General features: G+C 45.4%; 1 long non-coding RNA gene across 2 annotated transcripts; it reads right to left on the reverse strand.

Moving 5' to 3' along the window:
• Positions 1-3,836: 3,836 nt before the first annotated feature.
• Positions 3,837-10,914, reverse strand: LOC146817184 (uncharacterized). Of its 2 annotated transcripts, XR_014962951.1 has the most exons (5): positions 9,841-10,914; positions 9,550-9,682; positions 9,013-9,116; positions 8,825-8,909; positions 3,837-3,915 (listed from the first exon to the last, which is right to left on the reverse strand). It is a non-coding gene; the product is annotated as an uncharacterized LOC146817184 (long non-coding RNA). The 2 variants fall into 2 exon arrangements; XR_014962950.1 differs by lacking the exon at positions 3,837-3,915 and having other exon boundaries at positions 6,626-8,909.
• Positions 10,915-26,986: the final 16,072 nt, after the last annotated feature.

Genomic DNA, 26,986 nt, shown 5'->3' on the forward strand with positions numbered 1-26,986 from the left:
CATAAAACCGAATCCCAATCCTTCTCTCCTTGTAAGAGGTGACACCTCAAATATTGTTTAATACATTGGTTGACCCTCTCTGTCTGACCGTTGGTCTGGGGGTGATGAGCCGTAGAGAGATGTACATCTAGCTCCATCATGCTATTCAACCCTTTCCATAAAGGGGACACAAATTGAGGGGCCCTCTCTGATACAATGACGCAGGGTAAGCCATGAAGACGTACCATCTGTTGCAGTAAAAAAACACAGGCTAGTTTTTTGGAAGTAGTCAAATTCTCCAGGGGTGAATGGGACATCTTGTATAACATGTCAATTACAACAAGTATGACAGTATGCCCTAGCTTAGTAGGGGGCAGTTCTACAATGAAGTCTATAGTAATGGATTGCCATGGGGTAGGAGGAGTAGGTAGAGGGGACAAGAGACCAACAGGTACTTGGTGGGTACTTTTGCTTTGAGCACAGATGTAACAACCTTGAACGTACTACCGGTCATCTTGGTTCATAGGCGGGCACCAGAAATGCCTCTTAAGCAGAGCAAGGGTTTTTTTATATTCTGGGTGGCCTGCTAAGGCCTGTGTATGACACCAATCCAGTGCTTTTGTTTGAAGAGACTGAGTAGGGAGAACTAAGCTGCCTTGAATAAAAACAAAGTTGTTACTTCTGACCTGTATGTTTGGTTTCAAGGTTCCTGAGTTCTTGTGAGTCGTGTGCAAGAGCTACCTCTTTCATAAAAGATTCTTCTGAGAAGGTACCCCCCAAAATTCAATCAGGGTTCAGGATACAAGGTGGGGCTTGCGTGCTCATCTCATCTCGTAAGCCGTAGCCAAAACGGGATAGGGCATCAGCCTTGCCGTGTTTATTGCCAGCCTTAAACTGAATGACATAGTCAAAGTCAGTAAAAAAATGGGTCCATCTCAATTGTCTCATAGATAAGGCCTTAGAAGCCTTCAAGAATTGCATATTTCCATGATCGGTGATAACCATTACAGTGTGCAAGGCTCCAAGCAGGTACTGATGCCATTCTTCGAAGGCTCTCTTTATAGCCAGTAGCTCTCTATATCCCCCACAGAGTAGTTTACTTCAGCAGGTGTTAGCTTATGGGAATAGTATGCCACAGGATGTAGATGTCCTGTCTGTCTGTCTCTCTGAGACAGCACTCTTCCTATGGCAACTTGGGGGGCGTCTTTTCCAAAAAAAGGCTGTGAAGTGTCAGGATGCGTTAAAACAGGGGCTGTAACAAAGGCCTCTTTTAAACAAGTAAAAGCCTTTTCAGCTTCTGGAGCCCAATGGAACGACATCCCCTTTTTTAAAAGTTCAGCGATGGGGACTGTAAGAGCTGCAAATCCTTTTATAAATCGCCTATAAAAATTGGCGAAGCCCAGGAAGCTCTGCACTTCTTTTACTGAATGAGGAGAGGGCCATTTCGTGATGGCAGCAACCTTTTGGGGATCCATAGACACCCCATTTTTGACAAGACAAAGCCTAAGAAGTTGAATTCAGGAACATGGAATTCACACCTGTACAGGTGGTTATCTCTGAGACGGGTTAGGACACTCTTCACATGTCTGACATGTTCTTCCACCGACGAAGATTAGATCAGGATGTTGTCAATGCAACCAATGGTGTTTACGTCTAGGGTCTCTCTTAGATCATCATCAATAAAGAATGAAAGGCGGCTGGGGCATTACACAGCCTAAAGGGCATCACTAGATACTCATACAGCCCGAATTTTGTTCAGAAGGCCATCTTCCATTCATCTCCCGCTCGTACTCGAACCAAATGATACGCCCCTCTCAGATCTAACTTAGTAAATATAGAGGCCGATTTCACTTGGTCGAGCAGGGTTTGTATCAGAGGCAATGGATATCGATTCTTTATAGTCACATCGTTAAGAGCTCTGTAGTCGATGCATCACCTAAGACGCCCTTCCTGTTTAAGTATAAAAAAAAGAGGGGAGGATGCTGCAGGTCGAGAGGGACAAATAAATCCCTTTTGCAGCATGTCATCCAAATATTCCCTCAAATACGTGTTTTCTCTTTCGGTCAAGGCATATATACGACTACACAGGATCTTGGTACCGGGTACTAAGTCTATACAACAGCCATACGACCGATGGGGTGGCAGAGTGGATGTTTTTTCTTTGTCAAACACATCCTTGAACTCCTCATAACAGTCATCTAATGTAGGTGCTGTACAATCAGTGCTACTAGCGACTTGTTGTAATGCTGTAGGAGACTCAAGGCAACAGTTCGTGCAATACTCGGAAGCTAAATCAATAGTATGGTTTTCCCAGTTGATGTCAGGGTTGTGTTTTATCAACCGCGGAAGACGGAGGATAGCTTGGAACTGTGGTGAGCAAATAATATCAAAACGAATAGTTTCATGGTATTGCTCTAAGAGTAGCACGTCTAACTCTATGGTGGCATGTGTAATAGGTCCAGACTTCATATGACTTCCGTCAATGGTCTTGACGATGTCTATGGTGCTCTTCGGTTTTGTAGGGATAGGCATGTTCTCGACCCAGGCTGAATCAATAACATTTCCAGTGGCACCAGAGTCAAGCATGAGTTGCACGGCAATCCTTTGGCCACCCCAGCTGAGCTGAGCAGAGAGAAAAAAGTGTTGTAGAGGATAAGAAGTAGGCCCTAACCCTACCAAGTGGGAGACCGGTAAATCTGTCCCACCTGAGCGATCCATCTTCACCATGCTCAGGCAAATCAGTTTCCCGACTCCATACGTTTGTGGTGTTTAACTCTGCAATTCCTGAGAAAGTGCCCTGATTTGCCGCAGTAAAGACACAGATTGTTGGTCTGTCGTCTCTGCCGCTCTTCCTGACTCAGGGGCCCCTTAATACTGCCTATTTGCATTGGTTCTGGATCCTCCACTGGCTTCTCCATATCTGGTTTCCTTTCTCTAACACCAAGATACTTGGACTCTAGGCGTCCTTTCTCTCTCTTTCTCTCATGTAAGTGGTGATACAATTTTACGACCAAATCAATTAAAGCATCACAGGTTTGAGGAGGGTCGACCACTTGTGCCAGCATATCCTTTAACTCATCTCTTAAGCCTTTATAGAAAAGAGCACTACGTTTGGCTTCAGGCCAACCAGCTTCGGCCACCAATCTGTTGAAACAGGAGACGTAAGAGATTAAATCCTTAGACCCTTGCTTAAGGTTCAACAACTCAGTGTCTACAGACTGCATAAAGGAATGTCTGTCAAATAAACGTCTTAACTCCTCCTTGAAGGCCCGGTAATCATATAATAGAGGTTTGTTTCTATCCACTAAGGGAATTGACCATGTGTCGGCTGTTCCACCCAGGTACAATAAAATAAAAGCCACCTTGGATCATTCAGTGGGGAAACAGGAGGCCTTGCACATAAAATGCAACTGACACTGATTGATGAATGTGGCAAACTTGGCTGGATCACCCATAAACTGTTCTGGGTGGGCTAAAGGGATAGAAGAAGGTGTAGTGATGTGATATACTGGAGGAGTAGTGCTCGGAGGGAGATGAGATGAGATGAAAGAGGTAGCATGAGAGCCTGAAGGCTGATCAGAAGGGAGCACAACCCGAAAGGCCTGCTGTAGGGAATCAACTCTAAGAGACAGGGCCTGGGCTTGCTTCTGTAGATTCCTTATCATACCAGCCAGGTCTGCTAATGTTATCGGATGTTCCTTTATGACGTCCAGGCAGTAAAGTAAACATGGGCTTCTAGTTCTGTAAGGGCTCACCTTTGTTTACTGCAGGGACGGTATGGATGAACACGATGCTAGTCCCCAATTTCCCTCACCCACCTCCTTAGCCCAACTATGTCAAAGCCAAAGAGGGAAGGCAGGTAAGGAGGGAAACAAAACAAGGGAAGAGAGAAGGGGTAGACGTCCGCTGGGTCTTCTGAGAGGGTCTGCTACAATCCTAAAAAAAAAAACATAACGTGAGTGCTAATTATGGGTAACAACAGGATGTATATATGGTCCTTCCTAGTTCCTAAGGGTTACATTCAATAGGAGATACCATTACGTGCGAGGAAACCACTTCCCAGGGACGATAGAACACCTTACTGTCTAGAAGGAGGGACATGGGTTAGTAGGCAATAGGACTGCGACAGTAAGCAAGAAAACCAAGAAAAGAAATAAGGTACAGACCTTAGTGAAAATCACTGTAGAAATAATAAGCCCCAAAATGAAACAAACACTAATTCCCGTACTCCTGTAGGCAGTTCGAATTATGCTTTCTCGCTTTTACAGAGATTGGTGAACAAAAGAACCTCATGAAGTGGGCAAGAGAAGAAAGGAACCATCAGATAAGTGCTATACCACTTTAAACATAATATGCAATTGCCCAAGAAACAAAGAAACCGTGATGCTTTAAAACCCCTTGCCTAATTCTCTGTATTGCAGAATTAGGACAATAAGGGGTTAAGCCCAACAAGAACACTGGAGCTGCAGAGTATCCTAGCAACAGGGAGCAGACAGCAAAGCCCCGGAAGAACAATCAAGGACCCGGAAGCAAAGGAACACCAAAGGAGCCAGAAACACGAAGAAGCAAAAAGAATCCCCGACGACAAGAACTGAAGGACGAGCCAAGTTGCAGGTAAGCAGGGAACACTTGAACAGCGGTGGGAGGCCTTGCGGGATCTGAACTGGAACACGAAGCACATTATCACTGTGGATCCTGTCCTTTTATGCTGCAAACGCCGCCCCCAGGTGCCATCAGGTAACGGCGGGCGGGGTTCTCGGCTCCACTCTTCAGTGCAGGCGTCATCGGGGGCGGCGGCAGCCACGGCGCCCGACAGAGTAGTCAAGCTTGATGAACTCAATCCCTAGCTGAGTTTTCTTTTAATATGGCCTGCTTTAAAAGGAGGGATTTAGAATAAAATCCCCCAAATCCACTATGTGACTCATAGTTCCCCTGTTCCCCAAGACACAGCTTCTGATGCCTCTGCACCCGTAAAGTTTCTCCACATGTGCAGTGTGTCTGCAAAGGCACAAATTGTCCTGTGAAGTGATAATGGAAAATTGGTCACCCTACTTGGCCCTCACAGCGATGTCTGAAGACCAAGGCTGCGAGACCTAGGGAAGGGGACTCTCCTGTTTTGGGCCTTGCAGCATCAGACCATGGATGTGATGCCCAGGGCAGTAGGCCACATCCAATAGACCTTGCAGCACTAGACTACAGCTGTGAGGACAAGGGGATGGGACCAACCCCCCCTGCCCCCGCCGGTCTGGATCATAGTGGAGTAGTTGAGAGGAGGGAACACCCATTCCCTGGGCTTACAGTGCTACACTATTGCTGCAAGGCACAAGGAAGAAGGCCTCCTTATTCTGGGTCTCCTCCCCTTGGTCTTGCATCACTAGACCATGGTTGCGAGGCCTAAAGGATTGGAGGCTCCTACACTACACCTCGTAGCCATGGTGGAGTAATGAAAGACCTTGCAGAGGGCCCTTCTTCCCTGGGCCTTGCAGCCATAGTTCAGTGCTGTCAGACCCATGGGTAATGGGCTCCCTCTCCTAATTCTCTCAATGCTACACCCTGAATTATAGAGCCAGGAGAGGGGGGTGACTCGTGTAGGACCCCACCCGTGGGCCCAAATATTTGTCTCACAGCATTTTACCCTGGCCCTCTGCATGGGTCTATGTCAGGGGCATAGCAATCGGTAGTGCAACAGGTGCAGAGGCACGAGTCTCAGGGATAGAAAAAGTCAAAATCTTCACAAATTATGGCTTTACTGTACTGGGCAGCCAGTGGACGAGGGTGAGGGGAAACTTTTACTTTGCACCATGGCAACATTGCTGTGGTTCTTCTCTCTATTTTATGGGCTTCACAGCCATGTGCCAGAGCTGTGAGAACTGGAAGAGACCCTCTCTTCCCTGGCCCTCGCAGCCATGGCTGGACACTCAGGGGAGCAGGCACCCACCCATGAGCTTGGCAGCAGTGGACACCATGGTTGTGAGGCCCATGGGTCCTCTATCAGAGGGTGTAGTTAACAATAGTGCAGCAGGTGCAGTTGTACCTGGGCTTAAGTATGTTAGGGACCTAATGCACCTAAATTATGGCTGGGTTTTACTGTCTGGCATCATTTTCTTGCATCAGGGCTGATGGCTACATTACTATTATGCCACTGGTTCCTTCTCCCATTCACCGCACATCCACGATCCAGAGCTGCGGAGTTCAGACAAGGCCCATCCTCCCTTAGGCCTCACAACCATAGTCTAGTGCTGTTAGGCCCAAGTGAGGGTGTCTGCTGCCCTGGGCTTTGCAGCACAGTTCCTGGATTCCATGCCAAGGGCAACAGGTGCCATCTGAAGGCCGTTCCTATCAATAGTGTCAGAAGTGCAATGGGACCATGGTCTAGTGGAGTTATGGGCTCAATGCACACAACTTATGGCTGTATTTTACTGTCCAGTCAGTGACCAAAGGGTAGTGAGAAGGAACGATTAAACCTTGCTTGCACGATGGTGCATGGCAGCATTGCTGCACCACTGTTCCCGCTCTCTTGTGCCCCGCAGCATGATCCAGTTCTGCAAGGTCCAAGAGAGTCCTCCTTTCTCCTGGACCTCAAAGCCATGGTCCAGTGCTCTGAGGCCTACCAAAGTAGAGTGGCAGGGTGCAGGATTGTTCTTCATTTTTTTTTTATAATTCTTTTTATTAACAGCTTGAATCAGTGTCACAAGGCAAAGCACAATACAAATCATTTTACAGTCTCGTACCCCCATGCATACGTGAAGTCCATATATACATGCATGTTAGGTTTAAGTTCAGATTTTATCCTCCTGTCTACGTTTGATCCTTGTGAGTTGGTAGTTTGGGCGGGGAACAGATGTTCCCTCTATATTCATTCCAGTCCGGCCACACTTGAATCCACTTTTTTGGAAATCCCCTGGCTATGTATACAGTCTTTTCATGGAACATACACCAGTCCATATCTTTCTTCCAGACCAATACTGTAGGTGCCTGTGTTTCCCCCCACTTCTGTGCAATATTACGTTTCGCTATCATCAGTCCCAAAGTGACCCAGGTGATGCGTGTACGATTTAGGTCGGTGGGTTCCCACATATTTAGGAGGTACCTTTTCGCTTCTACAGTGATGTCTTGTGGGAGCAACTCGCTCATTACTTCATGTACCTTCCTCCAGTATCTCTGTATGTGTGTACATTCCCATAGTATATGGAGAAAGGTTCCCTCCGTGCCACAGCCCCTTCTACATGCACTATCGCCTGCCCTCCCCATACGTACCAGACCCGGCCCCGTGATGTATATACGGTGTAGGATTTTCAGCTGCACCAGCCTCAGCGTGGCTGCTATAGCCGCTTCACGTGGTGAGGTGATAGCTTTCGCCCACTCTTCATCATCGAGCATTATGCCATCCCTTTCCCATTTTCTCGGAGCTTCAGGAGGGGTTCGCCGTAGTGGTTCACAAGCTTTTTGTAGGTAAGCGAAATGGCCTTCGTTGGCAGATGGTGTCCAAAATACGGTCCTCCAAGGGGGAGGTCTCCGGAGGGGTTACACCCTTTTGGAGACAAGACTGCAGTGCATGTCGCACCTGCATGTACCGAAAGTATTCTGTAGGGGCTAGGTCATTCTCCTGTTGCAAGGCAGGAAACGATTTAACCTCCCCCTTCACCCAGAGATCACCAATTTTTGAAATACCTATAAGGTCCCACTTGTCGAAGCCTCTAGTTGACCAAAGATTTCCGAGCAGTTCAGAGTACCACAGCGGGGTGGCCAATGTCACCTTTCGGTCCCAGCCCAGGCTTCTTTTAGCTGCCAGACATATTTGCACCTAGTGTCTCGTGGGCCCGGTCAGGTGGCGCCTCCCCGCAACGGAGTAAAGCGCTCTATTATAGTTTCCCCCTGGTAGTAGCCACCGATCCATAGCGTAACCCGGGTCATTGGCTTGTCTGTACGTACCATGATTAATGGCTGCCAAGTGTGCTGCCCAATAGTATTTCTTTAGGTCAGGAAGGCCGATTCCACCATCGTACCATGTAAGATTCAATTTGGGCAGTGTTATGCGGGGCTTCCCGCTCCAGAGCAAGCTCCGTAGCAGGCTTTCAATTTCTTTAAAATAACTTGCGGGGACAAGGTCTAGCGAATTCTGCAACACGTAGAGAAACCGGGGGAGGAACATCATTTTGAATAAGGTTGCTCTTCCCAACAGCGAAAGCGGAAGTGCCTTCCAGCGTTCCGAGTCACTCCTGAGTCTCCGTAGGGGTGGGAGCAGGTTATGAACATACCTACTAGAGGGGTCAGCTGTGACATAAATACCCAGGTATTTGAAGCCCTGCGTCGTAATCTGTATTGGACAGTACCTAGGTAAGCCTGTGAGTGGCCCGCGAAGAACATACAGCATAGACTTAGCTCAGTTGATCGAGTATCCCGTGTACCTGCCGAAAACGGCATAGATGTCTAGTACCGCAATCAGGGAGGCTTTTGGAGAACGTAGAAACAGCAGTATATCGTCAGCATATAACAATATTCTGTCCTCCCACGTATCCGCCCATCTAAGTCCTTGATTAATATTTGTTCACAAATCAATTTTGAACCAAAATGGTGTGGCGCGCAGGCGCTCATGTTAGGTTTCAAATTAACATAACCAAATGCTAGATAGATAAACAAATACAATAAAGATAATGAGGACATGATAACCAAAGCAACTGCACATTGTAGGCCATCTCTCATAGGATAGGTTGCCCATGGAGAAACCAAAAGAGGGAATACAAGAAACTTAAACATAAATAGTGCTATAAACATGGAGATAACAAAAGCCAAAAATAGAAAAAAGAGTAAACAAATGATATACTGTATGGGTTTTAGACCTCACCCAAGTTCAGATCCTAAGGAACATCAAATAAGATAGGGAAGCGATCACAGGATGGGCTGTAAGGGGAACCACTACGATAAGTGTCCTAAAACGGGAAAAACATAAGAGAAAAGAAGCACCCATTAAAGAATCATTTAACCCAGGTTGTGCTTGATTTGTACAAGAGAAACAAAACAACACCTGCTTGCCTTGCAAGTTGAGCGGTAGAGGCTCAGATCGGGAAAGCTTCAAGATCGGTAAGCGCCCCTAGTTCTGTTCGTTAGGGTAGTTAATTCCATTAACTGCTTGCAAGCTAGATGAAAAATAGAATGACACAAAAATATAAGCTAAAAATAGAGATAAAAATAAAAAAAGATCCTGAGCAATGATTGTAAAGAGCTATTGTCTGATAGCCGAAAAACCTAAAGGGACAGAATCTGAAGGCTACCAATTCATAAGTTATAAATTGTCCTAATAGCGAAAGTGCTGATGTGAAACAGCTGTTTGCTAAGATCTAGGATAAGGCGTCGTAGTGGAGACGTTAAAATGGGGATAAGAATTTAATTTCCTAATGTGTCTGGACAATAAAAGAAGTGATGGCAATTTAGGTAGTCTAGTTGGAGCTTGAGGCGCCCATTCTCAAACTAAATTAGACATGAATGCAACTAAATGGATACATTTCAAGACAGCAAAAAATCGCTAATTGCTCGCGGCTTCAAATTAGATGTCGGGAGATTCAGTCATACCATAGGATCCGTTGCGCGATGATAGGAGGCCGACTGGTCACGTCGCGGTATCACAAGGATCTTAGGAGCAATATATCCCGAGAGCAGCCGCTCAAGTGGAAATGTTGGGTATTGACGGGGCAATAAGGTTGAACTGAATGAAAGATGATAAAAGAATGTGATCAACAAACCTTGTTGCTGTACGAATAACCCAAAACAAAACACTGGGTTTTTATTCAAAATCAAGTAAGTATCTAAACTGTCGTTACAGGTGCTAGGGAGAAAAAGGAATCTACGCGTCTAGTTTTTTACCTCATAAATAGGTTCCTGATGTCTCAAGCCGATGTGGGGCAGGGATAGCGAGGTTCCGAATGAATGGTTACCGTAGCAAGTAACCGCGCGAACGGCGGGTGAAACACTGGGTCTTTAAATACAAACGTCAACCAATGAAAGGACAACAAAGCTATGTCGTCAATGAGCATGTGATATTGACTTCAGCATGATAACGCCGATTGGTGCTCTGAGTAAGTCGGGAAGATAAGAGAAACAATCTATTGGTTCCCTGTATGGTGCGATACATTCATCAGCCGGGGGAGAAGGAAAACGTCGTCTCAGACGTATTCAGGATGCACGCAATGATGAAATGAAATAGATCTGTTTCTCAAAAGACAACACAAAAGGTTCATAAGATGGAATCGAATCAGAGGTAGAACAGCATATTAATGTGTACCGTCGTCCGAGGAACCACCGCAGATCACTCACAGATGTATGCCTCCCTCCTGGGCACAGTCCGTCCTCGGCCCTCCTTCAACCTTCAGCTGTGCCTCGATGCAGCTTGGCGATCTAGTGGGCTCACCTCGTACCTCGCTCTAGGTATGTCCCTGCGTCTGTCGTGGTTTTCCGCAGCGTCAGGGCAGCAGTCCTTCCGATTCCCGTTCCAGCCCCAGCCTCCGCCGGTCAGCAGCTCCGTTTCTTGTCGGAATGAGCTCCGACGCCAGTGGTCTGCTACTTTCGCTCTCTCACCCCGCTCTCACTGGTGCAGGGGCTAGCTCCCTTCACGATGTACAAGGGTCAGCAATCCCCCGTGTTAAGGCTTCGGGTAGGCTCAAGGCATCCACCGTTTGCTGCCCTACTTTTCCGGGCCGCCCCCGCACTCGAGTCCCTGGCTTTCTTCGACGAGCAGGCCGGGATTGGGCGCTGCCGTATCTCCGGTTCTTTCGGTCACTGTTGATCGATCTTTGGTGCTAAGTGTTCCGCAGGGCTTCCAGAAGCCGATTCTGGCCTCAGGGCACGGATCTATTTATCGGATATGTGCGGGGAGAGAAGGTCGGGCGCGGAGAGTTTCTAACCTGCGGCCATCTGAGAACGCCGCTTGGCCACGCCCCCTGTTCTTCATTTTAGATGATTGTCCTGGATCCTACTGCAAGATCCTGCTGGATGCCAAATTTTCAACTGTATTTGCTTGCCAAGGGATTGGTGTAAGCAAGCAGTATAATCAATAGGTGGTGCAAAACAAATAGATTAGCTGGCAAGCCTGGGGCAGCCCATCCCAGTGGTATGCCACAGCACTGACTCTGGGAACAACCACTATGCAGAGGTCGCCAGCATTTGCCAACATGACAACTGGGAGGTAGAACTTGTACTGAAGGACTAATATAAAGTATTTCCATGTATAGAACTTAGAAATATGTATACTTGTTTTATTAGTTTTAATATTCATGTTTTATTGTTGTACTATTATGCGCACCAAGAAAATTGCTTCTTGCAAAGCCGCTCAACGATAGTCAATTGATGGGACTGCCTGCAATGTCAATTCCTGTGATTTCACACTGTATGCAAATTAGAAGGGCCCCACACCTTCCCTTTCTCCCTGGGGCCCCAAACGTCCTAGGACCCTCCCTGGATTGCAGTGTCGGTGGGGCCTACAGAGCTAGAGAGCAATGGAGGAGTATACAATAGCTGCAAACTGCGAGTCTCTTCAGAAAGGCACACTTAATCACAGTAAACAAATTACTTGCAAGTTAGGTTTATAACGCTATTCATTTTAGGATTCAGATAATAGCATGGAATATCATAGTTTTAAATGATAATAGAAAGGTATGCAATACGCTAGCTTATTTAAGGAGGCCCTCTATAGAACTGCCGTTTCTCCGGGAATAACACTCTAATCTATTAAATCTAACTAAAGTTCAGAGAGGTCCGTTGTACCTCTTCCTTAGCAACCACACGAGGGGGTTCTACTTGAGATTACACAAGGATGTGGAATATACTTAATAGAGTCTATTAGTGACCCTGATGGGAGATATATAGTGGCGCGTATGGTGAGCCATATTATGACAACCCACGACTTTACTGTGATCTACATTATGTGCTTGTCAGATTTCATTGCAATAGGATAAATTGACGGAGATGTTAATTGTATTTTAAATACTCTGCAACTAGATGGACTGGCAGCCCTAGACGGCAATCAATGGCTGCTTGAGCAGTATTTTACATTATGGAGCAGGAACGACTACCTGATATTTGGAGACACAGGGGAACCTTGTAGAAAAACGGTGCACATATTATTCTCTGATGCATAATTTATATTTGTGTATGGACTATATGATTCTATTGAAAGATTTTGGGGCATATGTATGATTCCAAATTGCGATCGCAAACGCCGAAATTCGCAGAATTTAGACGTTTGCGATCGCAATTGGGCTCAGTGGTATGTATGAAAGAAAAACTGCCTCGCAAAATAAGGAATTGCAAAGTTTGCGATTCCCTATTTTGCGATTGCATTTAAGGAATCGTAAATAGCTATTCCTTAAATGCAATGTAAGAAGCACAGAAAAAGTGCAATTTGGCCGTAAGGAATAGCAAATTACCACCAACTTCAAGTTGGTGGTAATTTGCGATTTCTCTGAAAAATTCACTTTTTTGCATTTTGAAAAGTGCCATGTGGCGCACATACATGTCCTTTTGAAACCCTTGCACCCTTGAAATTGCATTCTCAATTTGCGATTCTCTGATTGAGAATCGCAAATTGAGAATGTTGTCCCATTCATTCCTATGGGTCTCTAGGCCCCTAGGAATGAATGGGGAGGTATTCCTTAATTGCGAATCGCAATTTGAAATTCGCAATTAAGGAATATGTAGGATTCGAAAAATTGTTTGCAAATCCTACATACATAGCGTTTTGCGATTCTCAAATAGCGATTCACAAAAAATCCCAATTTGAGAATCGCAAAAGCAGAGTTTGATACATATGGCCCATTGTCCCTTGGGCACAGTTCTGCACTCGCCTGGCACATACATGCTCTAATCATCCCTCTGTATTGCTTCTTAGGGCTTACTTGACTTTGTATTTTTATCTTGAGATTGCTACCTAGTCAAATAATTTGTTTTCCTTAATGTGGGTTCAGTTGTGGTACATATGTGGGAGGCATTTAGGGCCTAAATACGTGGGATTAGTGTTAGCAAACCATCTGGTGTTCTGAACCCAATATGCTACAGGCTCACTTAAGGTACGAGATAGATCTCGAGCGGTCTCACTGGCAGACTAAGAATGAACTCTTCTTTGCCTCATTTCGTTCTAAGCTTAGTGACTTGTATTGCATACCAGACAGAAAAGAAAAGTTTGGGGGAAAATATGCTGTTGCCAGAAAATATGGTGAGAGCGAGAACTGGGTGGGTAGTACCGTAGCACGTATTTTGCACTCCAGATGGGATTTCACATTTGTAGGAAGCTGACTTTGTATACACTATACAAAAGTAAGGTATAGTGTGCACAGAGTCCATGGATCCCCAGAAGTATAATAGAGGCTAAATTAGGTAAGTACTAACAACTCTCTTTATGGTAGTGTGGGATAATGTTTAGCATTTATTGTATTCACTCAATTAAGAATCCAGACCAATTGGGTAAGTAAAAAAAAGGTGTACTTGTATTTTATTTCTAGACCCAAGCAGGACTTAGTACAGGTAGGTAAAATATACTTTCAATTGTGAACCTTTACACAGAAATGCAAATTAGGGTGGATTTGCAGTTGTTACAGCTTTGTATCACTATAAAATGCAGTTTGAATTACACAGTATTACTTTCATAATACTTTTAAGTTACTTTTGGAGTACTGGGGGTGGTAAGCCTAGATACCACACTTTAGGATCTCACAATACAAGGTAAGTAAGGCTTTTTATACTTTGCAGTTTAGTTCTCTTATCACCATACAAACATTAGTTCAACAATTAAAACATTTTAGGCCCAAAATCTCATAACATGGGCTCTTATGGGAGAAAAAGTGTTATCAGTTTCTCAGGTAAGTACACGACTTACGAGTGGGAGTTTTGGGGATTAGGACTGATAGGACCGCATTCTTGCCTACCTGATTCTCTCCAAGAATCCTCTCAGGTCGTCAGGATCTTTTTATCTGCTAAATAGTGTAAAGGGGAGGAAACTCAATTCTTAATACATAATCACCAGAATCAAATCTCATTTAGGAAGGACCACTGACTCCGAATCTAAAATGTATAGGATTTTATTACAACCAAAAATAACTGCACATACAGACACCTTAGCACAAGGTGTAGAAGATAAATGGGCACTAGAACAAACGCAAACCTACGCAAGAGTCTCATACGGCTCAGAACAAAAAGAATAACAAGGTCTAGAAGCATAAGAAATGCAATGGTCAGTTCAATGTCTACATTAGGAATCATTAGCCTGAAAGGAAATCAGTTAGTCTTTCCCTACTCTATCTCTAAGGTGACATTCCTACTTAGCATTTCTCTCCCATTTCACTTAGTCAGAGCTCGTTCTAAGATGCTCCTTCTAGCTCCCCATTTAAACCTCAACTGCTCAACCCACGGGGCACTGTCCCTAATACAAAATCCCAAAAACGTAGAACACGCCCTTCGGCACACCTCTCCAGCCAGGTCTTCTTCCAGTACTTTTCAGTGAAACTTGTATTCCATCCAACGACGGTTAGCTTGACCTTGGGTCCCAGGCACCTTCTCCGCTGAAAGTATCATCCGCACATTCCGATGTACTCCCCTGTTGGCTTCTCGTACCATCCTAACTCCTAAAACAAAGACCTAGTCTAACTAACGAGCTAAATGTCCTTGTACCTGCAACAGAAACATGGGAACAAAAAACGTTTCTCTTCTCTAAGATTTTTCCATCATCTTGTAACCCAAAACCTTTACCAAGGGGAATCATTTTTGGCCTAGAACGTTTAGCTAACACAAGAAAATGAACAGGCCTTCTCTTTAAACGTATATGCGATCAGGCCTTTACACTGTTAAACACTCCTAAATCACACTCTAAGCATTAGTTTCATCATTCTTATATACGTGAATAAGCAAACCTGCACATGTAATTTTAACATGCCACACATTTAAACTAACACATTGCATTACGAAAAAATCAAACATTATGCAGTGACTGAAACACATTCACAATAATCTGCAGCATTACTCTTTATGAAAAGCATGGTTACATTTCTAATCACCTCTATGTTAAACGATTCTAGTAATACACTTCTATAGCACACTTAACCTACATCGATTAATATGTGGGTGCTGACTAACAGTGAATATGATGCACCCCTACAAATTTTAGAATAACGTGACGCTCTATCAGATCCCCCCCCCCTTTGATGACACATGTCATCACACAATTTACTCCCTTGGAGAAAGAACCGACCTAAACAGTACTTGTTGCCTTCCTCCCCCGTCGGAATCTCTCCATATTCTTGATATTCTGATATTGACTGTCCTGCAGTCTAGCCTTTCGCATTTCACTCGCTCTGAGAGCTCTTTCAATTCTGTTTCCTCTGTACCACTTGTAAGCTCTGATGAGACCCCACAAGCAGATCACACAAACCACAACAAAAATGAGAGGTTTTAGCACAAATCCAAGGAACCCCTTTCCCAAATTCGCAAACCATCTTCCCACACGACCAAATCCTTTACCAATCTTCTCCCACACACCTTCTTCAGTAAAATCTTCAATCTATTGATGAATCGTGGTAATATTATCTATATATCTCTCCAGATCCTTGCTATTATCTGGAATATATGTGCAACATTCCTGAACTTTCAATAATTTACAGACGCTGCCCTCTTTTGCCAATAATACGTCTAAAGCAAGGCGATTCTGCAAAACCATTGTCCTTATTGATAACATCTCTCCATCCACCAATATCAAAGACCTTGCTGTATTCATTGACAACTCATCCATCACAGTCACCAACCTTCTGATCTTCACATCATTTAAAACCACACCCAAACTCGGTATCATTGCTCCAAAAACATCACCAAACACTGCTCCCGCACTCACAGCTCTCCTCGCTCTAGAGTGATGTCCAGTCTCCAAAAGCTCCAAATCTTCTGCATGATAGATTTTTGGGAAGATAATGGCCAAATAACATGTACCATACCATTTTGCAGGCAACCTTACATAGGCATTCCTTCCACACACATAATACACAGTTGGAATCACTTGCAGAAAGTTCTTAGCTGAATCTTCCATTGTAAAGATATGGTCACACGTACTTTGTCCTACCGAAACATTTCATAGTAGGTCTGAGGACGTCTTACACACAACTTCCCCTTTTGCACCTTTTGCACCTGGTCCAATGCTATGGGTCCATAACTCCCTTAGATCTGTGTAATCTCTCCTCATCAGTCCAATCTACTGGACTATCTCCTGTATTTCATGTCTGTGCTAGTTTTCTATATCTATCTTCTACTTGACCTACAAACTTCTTCTCTGTATCCGAAAATGAACATGTCAAATTATGTCGGTGAGCATAAGCCATATCCAGTTCCAAAGACGGTATGAAATACTTCCGGAGTCTGTCCTCTGACTTGTAATAATCGTATTTATTCAAATGCTTGTAAGCTGGAACTTCAGGAAGTACTGCATCGTAATTGGAAAAGAAATACTCAAACTGACCTCTCTCATAAAAGATACTAAGCAACAAGCTACAAGAAATTCCATACGTCAGTGGAAGATGATGGTATGTAATACCCTCATCTACAGAAGAAGGTAGCTGCATGCACAGATAGCAATCTTTCGCATCTATCGCATCCACATATTCGTACAACAGTTTTGCATACACATTAATCTTAAAATCACTTCAAGATATATCTATGTGAAATCTACGACTCTCTTCGAGTAGTAAAGCTCTTTTAGCTCCTATAGTAACCTCCTTCTGGCTAGAGGTGGTAGGTGTAGGTGTCCCCTGTGCCTCCCCCTCCTGCTCATGTGAAACGATATATGAGGCTACAACTATCACTAAACCTATAAGCGTACCTATCACTAATTTAGCCCTACGGGGAGTATTTCCAGCATCTGCCATTTTTGCAAAGTTCTCAAAGTTCTTGACTTGACAGCAACAATTAAGAGTCTCTTTCTCCTCCAGATGTCGCTTGTCAACCAGTTCAAACGATATTTCAAAAGCTGGGATTCCCCTTGTAGCTTTCAGTTCCTTATTTACACAGTCCACAAAAAGACTTCCCTAGCCCTCTTTTGTCGTCTTGACGGAAAGTCCCTACATTTATTCTTCTTTCACTCGGGCCTAGGTTATCTTTTTCTTTGGACTTTTATATACAACAAAGTTCACCTTCAGTCCAGAATAAGATTAGCTCCCAAAATCTCTAAAACACGTTGCAAAAGTTCAAGACGAAGCACCACTAATTCTTGATACGGTGGTACAAAATCAAAAGTTGGAAAAACCAGCGTCTCCAGAATCCATTCACGAATCTTGCTCAGAAGTGGTGGACTCTGAATATTGAGAGTCAGTATTCCTTCGATTTCCACTCCTGGAACCAACAGCAGCACGTCTATTTTCAGATTCGGAGAATCGCTGACCAGTGTCAAGGACCTCAGTCTCCATGTGCTCAATACTCCTGGCATCAGGCACAGCGTATGTCCACTCTGGTGAGGCGTACCTTTGACACGGCACTCTTGTTCTCCTGAATCGTCTCAAACTAGCTCGAGCTTGCTCTTCGTCACCTTGTTCAGATTCAGACTTTTCAGAAACTGGGGCAAGATCTCTTTCAGGTGCTAATCTCAAGTTCAGCCGTCTCTGACTCACGGGCCAAACTCTTCCTGCTTCTGTGGCACTTCTGCTCTCCCTTGGGGTACCCTGTGCACTACTTCCTTCTTCGGCAGAATTTGACTCTACTCCTCCCACAACAGCACTTTCTCCGTCTGAGTCAAATTCGGAACTTCGATTTGCACAACCCCTTTCAACTCGATCTAGTGCACAACCAACTGCATCAGCAACCCTCACACCTTGGCTTGCCCTCTCAGATGACCCTGCCACCTCAGCTGGATTTTCATTCACGAGAAGGGCTGTATCTTCCAAGGGTGCTGGAACTCTGCGGGTATGGGAGGCATGTACCCGGTTCGGCAGTCCCCCACACTTTTCTGCCGTGTTCGTGACCAGTATTACCTGGTACGGACCACGCCAATGAACATCCAGGCAACTCTTCCTCACATGTTTACGCACAAGCACCCAATCTCCCAGGCACAAGTCGTGGCACAGGTCACTTGCGGCTGGAACAGTTGTTGCTTGCACCTGCTGGGACACAGAATGGATTACGTCAGCCAGTCCCTTACAGTAGTCGAGAATCAAGTCATCAGTGATGTTAATCAAAGCAGTAGCAGGTATCGCTGGTAATCGCATTGCCCTCCCCATCAGGATCTCGTGTGGTGACAACCCTGTTATCCTATCAGGAATACTACGAAGGCTCATGAGGACCAAGGGCAGTGCGTCAGGCCATTTCAGGGATGTCGAAAAGCACACTTTCGCCATCCGTGCTTTCAAAGTCCCATTAACTTGTTCCACAATCCCAGAAGCCTCTGGTCGATAACTGCAATGCAATCTCTGATACACATTCAAGGCAGCACAGAGCATTTTCATGATCTCACTATGGAAGTGTGTCCCTCTGTCCGAATCCAAAGAGGTCGGAAAACCGAACCTAGGAATAAGTTTCCTCAACAACAGCTTAGCTACAGTGAGTGTGTCACACCTACGTGTTGGGTTAGCCTCCACCCACCTTGAAAAGACACATACCACAACTAAGATGTACCTCAACCCATTACACTTCGGCATCTCCATAAAGTCCAACTGCATCCTATTGAAAGGCCCTCCTGACCTCCCAATGTGACTCAAAGTTACAGCAGTTCTCTTTCCTGCATTCATCTGCTGACACGTAACACACCTCTGACATACAGCTTCCGCAACTGCACAAAACTTTGGATTGTACCATGTCTGTCTGAACACTCGCACCATCGCATCTCTGCCAAGATGTACTGCACCATGTATCAATCTTGCCATTGGACTCAACAGACATTCTGGCAACACAGCTCGTCCATCACTCGAAAACCCACACATCCACATCTTCCTTCTCACATCCTGGTCGTATCCAGCTATCTCGTCCTTGATCAGTGACCTCATATTGCAATCGCTTTAGTTCCTCCAATGTATCGGCCATGGCTAACATCATGCTGAGATCGGTTCTTTCTTGGCTTTCTCCAGTGCACCCTCCAGTAAATATGCATCCTTGTTCTGCACAGAACCGGGCAACCTCATCAGCGTGATTATTTCCTAAAGACACAAAATCACTCCCTTTAGAATGGGCTGAACATTTAACAACTGAAATCTCTTTCGGACATTGTAATGCTTCCAACAACTGTCTCACATATTCCCCATTTCTGATGGGTGAACCTGAAGATGTCATAAACCCTCTCTGTGACCATAACTGTCCGAAGTCATGAACAACACCAAACCCGTACTGACTGTCAGTATAAATCGTTATCCGAATCTGATCAGCAGCCAAACAGGCATGGGTCAAAGCAATAATTTCAGCTACCTGGGCGGTGTGTAGTCCTTCTAAACAAGCAGCTTCAACCACTCCTGTGATGGTACATACAGCAAACGCTGCTCTCAATCGACCAACATCGTCTCTTAAACATGAACCGTCCACAAAGAAAATCTCATCAGGGTCAAGGAGCGGTTCATCAACAATGTCTGGTCTCGGTTTGGTGCATAGTTCAGTCACATCGAGACTATCGTGATCCTCACAATCTTCACCATCTGCATTTGGAATAGCCATCAATGTTGCCGGATTTCAAACAGAACACCTTTTCAAAGTCACATTTTCTGCAGCAAGTATAACTTGCTCGTAATGTGTTAACCTGTTGTTCGTGAGGTGCTGTGTTTTAGTCCTTGTCATCAACAATTCAACAGAATGTGGCACATAAACTGTAAGTGGATGTCCCATTACAATACTCTCGCATCTTTCAATACTCACACCTGTTGCAGCAACGGATTTAAGACATCCGGGCAACGCAGAAGCTACTGGATCTAAAGTAGCTGAAAAGTAGGCAACTGGTCTACCGATACCTTCATGATTCTGAGTCAGGACTGACAATGCACAACCTTCTCCTTCGCAACAGAACAATGTGAATCCCTTCTTGTAATCAGGCATCCCCAAAGCTGGAGCGGAACACAGGGCTTCTCTTAGCCTCAAAAATGACATCAAGCAATCATTGTCCCATGGTACCGGATCACTCACATCCTTGTGCGTCAGCCGTTGCACAGGCTTCACTTCAAAGAAAAAATTGGGAATCCATTGGCGACAATAGCCAACCATCCCCAAAAACATTCTGACTTCTCTCTGAGTGGTGAGCACAGGCATATTCATGATAGCCTCAATTCGATCCGGTGACACCTTTCTCTTGCACTTCTCAATTCTGTGACCCAAATACTGTACTTCACTCAGACAGTTCTGCAATTTGTTCAGGGACACCTTGTGTCCATTTTCTGCCAAATGATTCAGTAAAGCAATGGTATCAATTCTGCAAATGTCTTCAGTTTCTGAAGCAGCGAGCAAGTCATCAATGTATTGCACCAGAACGGAGTTCTGCGGCAACACAAGACTTTCAAGATTCTTCTTCAAGATCTGATTAAAGATCGATGGACTCTCTGTGTACCCCTGTGGGATACGACACCACGTTAACACGCGGTTCTCCAGCTGGAAAGCAAAAAGAAATTGGCTTTCCTCATGGAGTGGGATCGAGAAGAATGCTTGACACAGATCAATCACTGTAAATCACTCAGCTTCACATGGAATTTGAAACAGGATCACAGATGGATTCGGTACCACCGGACAACATGGAACAACTATCTCATTGATTTTTTGCAGGTCTTGCACGATCCTGAATTTCCCAATCGGTTTCTGTAGTCCCATGATAGGTGAATTACATGGGCTACCCATGATCTCTTTCAGAATTCCCTGCTTGATCATAGACTCAATTACAGGCTTAATCCCTGCAATAGTTTCAGGTGACAAATTGTACTGGGGCGTCCTAGGAAATTCTACATTCGGCTTGACCTGAATCTTCACTGGCTCTACACCTTTGACCAATCCGATCTCCTCTCCACTAAGGTCCCATACATCGATTGACACAGAATCCCTCAAGTCAAGTGGAACCTCCTCCACTGTCAGCACCGGCTACATTTCTATACACACACGCTGATTCGCAACCTTGAAGGTCGCATCGTAATCCTTTGTTTGCACTTCAACTCCCTTCGATGTGCAATAAATGGTGCAATTCAGCTTGCACAACAGATCTCTTCCTAACAGGCATACTGGTCTTGAGTCACACACCACAAACTGGTGTCGATCTCAGAATGTTCCTATTCTCACAGGAATTGGCTCTGTCAATGGGCTAGTCAATTTCTTATTTGCTACACCAACAACTTGGATTGATTGTCCCGAGAGGGGTAGGTTAGGGACTACTGCTGATCTTACAGTAGACCGGGTAGCACCAGTGTCAGCAAAAAGGTGGTAGGGTGACCATCAATTTCTGCTTCCACAAATGGTCCCCTCTGGTCTACCTCCAAGACTGCTCCAAGTGTGCAGTCTTCCTCCCCTCTCAGGCACCGTCATGCCAATGGGTCTGGACAGAACTCCTCACACTCTTCGAACAAAGGCATCTGTTGATAAGTCCGAACTCCTTGCTGAACATTTTGAACCATAGGTGGCTGAGGAACTTGCACCTGCGGACTACTAATCACCCCTTTCACCATCCTAGGTCTAGTCACAGTGGGAACTACTTCGGGTACATGTACCTGAACTATCTCCACTTCTTGCTGCACCTGATTTATTGGATTCAAGGGACACTCGCGTTTCCAGTGTCCAACCTGGTGACAAAGATGACACGCAGTGGTCTTTTTCAATGTCGCCACATCCATCCCTGTCTTGGGATCAACTGACTTGGGTCTTCCCTGACCTTGGAAATTCTGATTTCCTCCTTGGTTATTTTCCTGCTTCCTTCCTAACGTCCCTCGACTAGGCTGTCCCTGAGCCGTTTGCATCTGAACAAGCATCAATTTATCCTTCAACTTCCTGTGCTTCGATTCTATCTCATCACTACAGTACCTGGCATACCGCAAAATCTCATCCACCGGCTTATTCTGCCAGCAAATCAAATGTTGCTGTATCATGAGACTAACCTCTGGCCTCAATCCCAACACAAACTTCGAAACAAACTGTCCCATGTCCTTTGTATCCAGGACATCTAATCCACTGTACTGCTTAAAGGCCTGCAAGTGTCTTTCATAAAACTCATGCACTGTCTCTTTTGGCTCTTGCACTGTCTGGTCTGTTTTGACCCAATTAATATCCTGAGGTGAAATTTTCGACTTCAGCCACATAATCACTTGTTCGAACTTCTTCATGACTATGGGTGACGTACCATTTGAAACAGGATCCCTGTCAGGCTCTGATGTTCGCCACTCAACAGCAATTTTACATGCCGACCATAAATCACTCGGAACCACGATGTCAAACAGCGTGTTCAAATCAATCCACAACACCTTTGAAATCTTGACAAACCGATCAAGCTGCTTGTACCACTCAACAGGCTTTTCCCTCAAGCACATGCACGTATCCTCCATTCTGAACCTCTCGTAAAGGGAAATTTCCTACATACATCATCCCCCCACCTGGAGGCGGCGTCTCTCCTGTCGTCCTTTTAGAACTCTTCTTCTTAGACCACCTTTCTTCCTATTTGTCAAGCATGATCCATGCACGCATCGCTATAATCATATCCTTGATATGGGTCCTCAATCCCATGACCCTTTTCTCTTCCAATTCCTGGTCGCTATACTGCAATCTATGGCTCCCTTGCAATGATTTTGTTTTAGATAGATCCACATCATACTTCTTAGCCAATTCTGACAACTTCTCATGTGCAGTTCTTGCCTTGCGAGTCACATCTTTCGCTACAAAAAGTAACTCACCTTGCTCGTACATGTACGTTCTTTCAAGAGGCAAATTTTCACTTATTATCTCATCTACTTCTGCTTTCAACCTTACAACATCTAACATCTAACGTTCTCCCTTTCAAGGCTCCCTTCAATATTTCTTGGCAAGCTGCCCCATTCCGTTCATCATACTCGCATTCCTGTTCTCGAGGTCTATTCTCTTCTGTCATGGTCCTAGAGATTGGTCTGTTTCCTGAATTGCCTCGCTCCTCACTCTCTACCATTCTTTCACACTGATTCCTTACAGGAGGTACCCACATCCTCAGATCCGACCTTGACTCGGCCAAAGACCTTGGTCTTGCCGATCTCGCATCCACCTGTCCCCTAGAGGAGTCTGCTGTAGCTGGCAATGGCGTACTCCATTCGATCACTGTTCCATTTCCCTCTACCACACTCCTCGATCCTACAGCTGACTGTACTGAACTCCCAACCCTCTCTTGATCTGGGTCGTAAACTGAGACAATGGGTCCAATGGTAACCGGTACCTTTAGAGCATCCGGTAACCTCACACCTTACCCAACCTCTGTGCTTGCTACAAACAGATTTTTCATACCCTCAGTTCCTGTCGAGATTTTCCCTTCTACTCTCACCTCTGACTGAGTCTGTAATCCACTAGTCCCTTCTGCTTGAGCCAACTTCCCTTCATAGGAATCAGGATTGTATGGAGGTGGTCTCTCAGACAGTAACCTCTCTACTAGACTGTCATCTGTATCACTGTCGCCGTCATCTGCACTCTTTGACTTATCACTGTCTGTCTTCTCCAGTAGTGGGTACAACCTGTCCCCCTCAATTGTTTGTACTCTCCACCTCTTTTCTTGTGCATCCCACCTCGCCTCCTGGAATGTCTTAATTGACTTCTTCACCCTTTCTTGACTTCAGTCTCTTTGCCTGTCATGTGCTGCTCTAATCCATGCATGCAATGCCTCAAACTGAGTTGGTCTCGGCAAAGGTCGCAACAAAGACATTACAGATTTCAACTGATACAACACTTCCAACCTGAAAGAGCCATATCGTGGGAAAGCTAGTTCTCCCTTGCCATGAGTCATTTTATGCCAATTTTCAAGCCAGATTATAGTATGCAACCCCACATTTCTTGCCATATAATGCGGCGGAGTATCCTCGGGAGGGGCTTCTTCTCCCCCTCGAGTAACCACCTTGTCTGTTTGTCACCTCTACATAATTCTCAGAAAACCTTAAAACATTTCATGATGAACAATTTTCAAATGCACACAATATTTTCGTTCCCTTCCTGATGTCAATCCACCAATAGCAGCGCGACTCACACCAACCGACCAATCGCAGCGCGACACTTCTGACGTCACTCTTCCTCCGCTCGCAGCAGTTCCCCTCCTTCACAATTCATGTCTCACCCTTGCATTCGTCCCATTCATACGCTGAAATAACTGTTTGTCCCAAACAAGTTACTTCTCTGACTGTCCGTCCACAGTCTCTCGAAGTTGTCGACCTCAACTGGCAACTGTCTGTCCGCGAAACGACCGGACAATCGTCTCTCTGATAGGTTTCACTTACTCAAATTCCACGTACAACAACCCGTGACCAGCGTTGGTTCCTCACGCACTCACACATTCGCACCCCCTATCTCGGTCCGGGTAATCGATGACGTCTCAAGATCCCCTTTCGGTGGTCAACAACATCTACCGAGGGTGTCTTCGACACCACAATCACTTAAGCTACTCGTCGAGCCTAAGATTTTCCCGGGCTGCGCGCGCTCACAGCCTGATCTCACAATCACTCAACACTCACTCCAACTCCGCAAGACATCACACAATCAAATCAACACCGCAATCTACAACATCTCCCTGTTCATACTCACTCCTCCACGAACTGCTGCTTTCCGCCGCACCGCTACTCTCCATCAATCTCCATCACCTGCCGTCATCCGCTGCTCGCCATCCGATGAGTCACCATCACTTGGCTTCTGTGGGCCTCTAGAATCTCTTATCCTGATCTAGATCTCCCCTCACTATCAGAGATAACCATCCTTCTCTGCTACCAACTGATAGGACCGGATTCTTGCCTAACTGATTCTCTCTAAGAATCCTCTCGGGGCACCAGGATCTTTTTATCTGCTAAATAGTGTAGAGGGGAGGAAACTCAATTCTTAGTACATAATCACCAGAATCAAATCTCATTTAGGAAGGACCACTGACTCCGAATCTAAAATGTATAGGATTTTATTACAACCAAAAATAACAGCACATACAGACACCTTAGCACAAGGTGTAGAAGATAAATGGGCACTAGAACAAACGCAAACCTTCAAATAACAAGCTCTAGAAGCATAAGAAATGCAATGGCAGTCCAATGTCTACATTAGGAATCATTAGCCTAAAAGGAAATCAGTTAGTCTTTCCCTACTCTATCTCTAAGGTGACATCCCTACTTAGTATTTCCCTCCCAGGCAAGAGAACAAAAGGTGTCAGAAGTGAAGACTTCCTAAGAAGTATATTCACTTAGTCAGAGCTCGTTGTAAGATGCTCCTTCTAGCTCCCCATCTAAACCTCAACTGCTCAACCCATGGGCCACTGTTCCTAATACAAAATCCCAAAGACGTAGAACACGCCCTTCGGCACACCTCTCCAGCCAGGTCTTCTTCCAGTACTTTTCCAGTGAAACTTGTATTCCATCCAACGACGGTTAGCTTGACCTTGGGTCCCAGGCACCTTCTCCACTGAAAGTATCATCCGCACATTCCAATGTACTCCCCTGTTGGCTTCTTGTACCATACTAACTCCTAAAACAAAGACCTAGTCTCACTAACGAGCTAAATGTCCTTGCACCTGCAACAGAAACATGGGAACGAAAATCTTTTCTCTTCTCTAAGGTTTTTCCATCATCCTGTAACCCAAAGCCTTTACCAAGGGGAATCATTTTCGGCCTACAATGTTTAGCTAACATAAGAAAATGAACAGGCCTTCTCTTTAAACGTATATGAGATCAGGCCTTTACACTGTTAAACACTCCTAAATCACACTCTAAGCATTAGTTTCATCATTCTTATATATGCGAATAAGCAGACCTGCAAGTGTAACTTTAACATGGCACACATTTAAACTAACACATTGCATTACGAAAAAATCAAACATTATGCAGTGACTAAAACACATTCACAATATTCTGCAGCATTACTCTTTATGAAAAGCATGGTTACATTTCTAATCACCTCTATGTTAAACGATTCTAGTAATACACTTCTATAGCACACTTAACCTACATCGATTAATATGCGGGTGCTGAATAACGGTGAATATGATGCACCCCTACAAATTTCAGAATAACGTGACGCTCTATCAGGATCAAGGTTCCCGAAGGTCTAGATGGGCACTCGAGTTGCACCACCAGCTGCGCTGGGGCAGCCAGGTGCAGAGTGCAGGGGCCCAATGTTAGCCAGTGGGGCTAAGAGGGTCTTCTGTTTTGGTCTGCTGACGAGCAGGCCACTCGGGTGTGGGGGCGAAGCTCCTGGGGTTAAGGTCAGCACCCAGGGGCCAACGACCGGCACTGGAGCTGCACCACCAGCGGCACTGGGGCGGCCGGGTGCAGGGTGCCAAAAAGACGTCCGGGACTTTGTGCTTTTTATTGGAGACCTTCGGTTCTGTAAAGTTTCTGCAGGCTTGGACAGGGAGACTTCCGGGAGGCGACCACCGGCTGGAGGGGTAAGTTGGGATCTTGGGGGATGCCTGGAAACCGTCGGTTGGGCCATCAAAGGCAGTGGGGCATCGGGTGCAGGGGTGTCTTCTGACGTCAGGTTTTTTTAACAGCTCTGGTCCTAGTCAGGGGACCCTTCAGGTTAAGGCTGCAGGCGTCGTCTTGAAGCTTGAGGGGTTCGGGGATCACCAGATCCCAGGTCAGGATCACTGGGGAGACCCTCTCATGGTGTTGGGCCACTTAAACATGGGCAGTTGGTGTCAGGTGCATAGTGGTGCAGAATCGCGGAGTCTCCTGGATCTGGATTCTGGGCTTGGATCTTTGCGGAGGAAATCCGGTGCTCACGGGAGACACAGTCTGTAAGGTTTGTGCAGGGCTGGTCCTCCAGGCTCTAGGGGGCTGCTGGCTGCTGGACATGCCGGTTTCTTTGCTGTTGGCTGGTCTGAGTCAGGACAGGACAGTATTGC

The sequence above is a fragment of the Triturus cristatus genome, chromosome 6, assembly GCF_964204655.1.
Source record: "Triturus cristatus chromosome 6, aTriCri1.1, whole genome shotgun sequence".
Taxonomy (NCBI): Eukaryota; Metazoa; Chordata; class Amphibia; order Caudata; family Salamandridae; genus Triturus; species Triturus cristatus.